General features: G+C 39.1%; 1 non-coding gene across 1 annotated transcript; it reads left to right on the forward strand.

Annotated features, from left to right (window-relative positions):
• The first annotated feature begins 479 nt into the window (after positions 1-479).
• On the forward strand, positions 480-586 carry LOC145641241 (small nucleolar RNA R71). The gene has a single exon (XR_014115299.1). It is a non-coding gene; the product is annotated as a small nucleolar RNA R71 (small nucleolar RNA).
• Positions 587-4,389: the final 3,803 nt, after the last annotated feature.

Consider the following 4,389-nt stretch of genomic DNA (forward strand, 5'->3'; position numbering starts at 1 on the left):
TTTGTACATTGGTACTCCGGTAGGAAAGATATGGGTGGTTTCGGTGGCTAGGATTATAAGAGTTGGAGTATGGATTATTTTGCCTATAGGTTTGAAAGACATTAACTTGCTCTATGGAACTCCTACAATCTTGCTCCCAATGTCCTATAATTCCACAATTTTCACAAAAAGCTTCATTGTTAGCAACAACAGAAACATTAGCTACAGAGTTAGGAACAACAGTAAGATTATCTAGTTTATGACAAATAGATGTTAACTAAGCTTGCAAAAAGGATACAGAATCGACATTATGTTTTCCTTTGTTAGCAAACCCTCTCAGATTCTTGTATTGGGAATTGTGTATTGCCATATCTTTGATAACCTGACCTGCATCTTCAACATTAAGATTCATGAATCTCCCACTAGCTGCAGAATCTAGAATTGATCTAGATAAATTTCCAAGTCCATTGTAAAAGGCTTGGATCAACTGCCATTGTGCCAGATTATGGTGGGGGCATTCTTTCTGTAGATCCTTGAACCTTTCCCAAGCCTCATATAGAGCTTCATCTGGCTCTTGGAAAAAGTTCTAAATAGCACTCCTTAGTAAAGCTGTTCCCTCTACAGGGTAATATTTATTATAAAAATTCAAGGCAAGAGTTTCCCAATCAGTAATACCAAGTGTAGTTCTATTCAAACCATTAAACCATAATTTAGGTTTTCCACATAATGAAAAGAGAAAAAGAATCTCCCTGATTTGGTCTTGCCTGACCCCAGCTTGTCTAATGGTGTTGCAATACTGGCAGAAATCTACAATGTGAAGATTAGGATCTTCACTCGTAGCTCCATTGAATTGCTTCCTCTCTATCATTGTGATAAATTGGGGTTTAATTTCAAATTGCACTCTATCAAGGGTCGGAGTAGGAGTAAGGTGTGGAAAATCTGTCAAGGATGGCTGCGAATAATCGCTGAGCTTCTTAGGTGCTGCCATCTCTGATTTTGAATCTGAAGGGATTTCTGAATCACTGGAATCAATTGGAGGGTCTCTTCGATTATTGTTATCCTCGGAGCCCGCCAGGATTTGTCTGTAAAGATACTTTTGTCTATGGAAAGAGCGCTTGATCTTAGGATCGAATGGAATATAACTTAATCTGGAACACCTGGGCATAAACAAAGAACTAAAAGACAAATATGAGAATTGCCTAAAAGAACTAACGTTCTCTGAGACAAGAGGGGATAATATAGACTACAAAAATAATCAGAAAATAAAATAAAACCGTCTCCCCGGCAACGGCGCCAAATTTTGACAGGCTAAAGTTGTAATCACCTAATCAAAAGTATTACCTAAATCCTCTAACTATGTAGATAGGGAAGAAGAGTCGAAACACAGGGAAACAAGTCAATTTATTCCTAATTAATAATATAATCTAAATTATCAAGTAACCAAATTGTTATTATAAAAGAGAACTAAACTACTAAGAGTAAAAGTGGGAAGGAATAAAAGTAAGAGCAAAATCAATGAAGTAAAAGCCTAGGGCATAGGTTCACTAATGAATAAAATTTCAGGGTAAAACATAATAATCAATCATCAATGCATCAATTAATCAGATCATAAAGGGCTTTCGCTACGTATTATAATCACATAGTTAATCTACCGGTATTAAATCTCATTTCTTGAATCTCGACTTAACCATTTATAAATTAGTCCGCCTATTGAAACTAAGCCTAAACATCAATTCTCATCTCTCGAATCTCGAATCAATATTGCTAAACTCATACAATTAAACCAGGCCTAATCTAATTGCATAGCATTAAATCAATCTATAGGAAATTAATCAAGTTTGACCTCGTCCATAAGAAAATTTTTACCCTCTAAGGAGCTCTGATGGAGGCGGAAGCTTATATACAGGCGACTGAACTCTGCTCCTCTAATAAGCAAGCAGACTATAAGAAGTCTGATAAGAACAAAGAGAGTCGGCCGATAAGCAATCAGACTCTAAGAAGTCAAATAAGCACCAAGAGAGTCGGCCTGCTCAGTCGGCTCAGAAGTCTGAAGAGAGCAAAAAGAGAAAAGAGATCTGGGCAGTTGATGACTTTGATCAGTCGTCCCAAAATAAGAAGAAGGAATTTTAATCGTACGTTCTAAGGTACGAGTTTAACAAGGACATATGCTCCATCCTCATGGAGGTAAAGGAGCGACTGACTTTAAAGAAGCCGAATCCAATGAAAGGTTCCGCTGAAATCGGAACAAAATTAAACACTGCCACTACTAAAAGGATGTCGGCCATGACACTAATGACTGTTATAGCCTCAAGCGGATGCTTGATCGAATGGCTAACAAAGGAGCGCTGAAGTCCTATGTGAAGTCCAAAATGACTTATAAGAAGAATTCGGGGAATTTATCTAAAAAGACGCCCCAGCCTGCTAGTAGTTCGGACACCGATGAGGAGCCGGTCTATACGATAGCAAGAGGATTTGCTTGAAGTGCCCCGACCATCTAAGGAAGATGGTCAATTTAGTTGATGAGGGGCAAGCGTCTGCTGAAAGGAATGGTGTCCTTCGAACAAGTGTATTATTCTGATAGCGGGTTCAGAATTATTAGAAAGCTAATATATTCAGTAAGGTCAAGTTATCGGAATGCCTGGGTGGAGGCCGCTTCCGATCAGTAATATTAATATAATTAATATTACAGCTTAATCTTGACTGAACCCTTCGGGTCCCACCCAAGCAAAATATACGAACCGACTCGACGAATTAATTCGGAAGAAATTATTTCGTCGCCTGAGTGTTAAATATTTAGACGTCGGTAATTCGAGCTTGGAGCGTCAAAACCGATCGTCGGAAGTCGAGTCAAAAATAATAAAAAGACGAGACGCGCAAAATAATAATAAATCGACCATATTCCCAAAATAACCCTAGCATCGGAGTGCCCCGAGCATCCAAATGCTAGGGGCAAAAATGTCCAAGCATAGGTGGCTAGCAAGCGCACCGTGCTAGCAGCCACGCACAGCAGCAGCTAGCTGCCGCAAGCTAGGCGTGCTAGCAGCGCACGCACTAGCATCCACACACATCAGCAAGCTCGCACCAAGTGCGTGGCTTGCGCGCACAGCAGCAGCCCGCATCTTGGTGTGGGGTTGGGCCCAGGCTGGGCTCCTGGCTGGGCCATAGGGCTGGTCACTATGGGGAGGCTTGAGAAATATGGGAGCAAGTGGGTAAGGACAAGTGGCACAAGGAGATTATTGAGTGGGGAGCAAGTATGGTCCCCTACTCTCCATGTGGTCCTCACCAACCCATTTCACATGGTAATGCCACTTGTAGATTTATTATTAATTTGCAATATTAATTTAATTTAGCTTTAAATTAATTTGTGGAATATCATGATCCCACATTAATGGGATAGAAATTCCCACTCATACTTTCCTCTATAAATACCAACCTTGGGATTTGGAGTAAAGTGCTTGAGTGGGAGTTAGAAAGAGCATTCCATATTTTGGGAAAAACTCTTAAACTCCATTAACACTTGGGTTTTGGTCAGACCTTGCTAACTCCAAGGTAGCGGACCTAAAAAGTCGTGTTCATCCTTTGTGGGTGGATACCGTTGGAGGCACGACATTTACGGTGCTCAAGGCTTTCAACTAAGAGCCCATTTTGAGTGGGCGAAGCTCGCTTCAAGTGTATGATTCGTTCTTCCTTTTCTTGTGCTTATTTATTAATGCTTTATGGTTTTATTAATTACGAGTGGTTCCTTGGGTCGGGGTTGTTTCCGCAGTGAGTCGGACTCACCAAACCCCAACAACGGTATCAGAGCCCCGCTCGTGCGTTTCAAGGTTTATTTTGGCTTATTTTTCTTGTTTAAGTTGCTAATTAGATTATTAGCTCGGTTTTATTTATTTTAATCCCGTTTTTAATGTCGAATTTGGCCCAGAACCCAGATTTTCGCCCAAAGATAGTGAATTTTGGGTGGAAAAGGTGTTTTGGAAAGGTTTTTTCTCCCAAAGGGCCTGTGATTTTAGCCAAATTCTGACCAGAAATGCCTTTTTCGAGGGAATTTTTGTTTTTGACGAAAAGTTTTAAGTCTTTTCTAACCTTGAAATTAATGGCATAACTTGTTGATTATGTGGTTGATTATTTGCATTATTTTCTGCATTTTTAAGTCCCCTTAAAGCACACTTACTTGGTAGTATTTGATGCTTAAAGGTAGATTAATTTTCACATAATTACAAACTAATTGCTTTTTAGTGTGAAATTTTTTGTTTTGAGGCTTCCTAAGTGTTAAAGATTCAATCTTTATTTGTGATAAGTAATTGAAACTTTAAAAACCACTAAATTCCATGTTATTTTGTGTTAAACTTTGTTGTTTTAATCATTTTGAGTTGATTGGAAACATAAAGTTTCAATTTTTGTGATAGATAT

Source organism: Chenopodium album, chromosome 7, assembly GCF_948465745.1.
Source record: "Chenopodium album chromosome 7, dcCheAlbu1.1, whole genome shotgun sequence".
In the NCBI taxonomy this organism is placed as follows: domain Eukaryota; kingdom Viridiplantae; phylum Streptophyta; class Magnoliopsida; order Caryophyllales; family Amaranthaceae; genus Chenopodium; species Chenopodium album.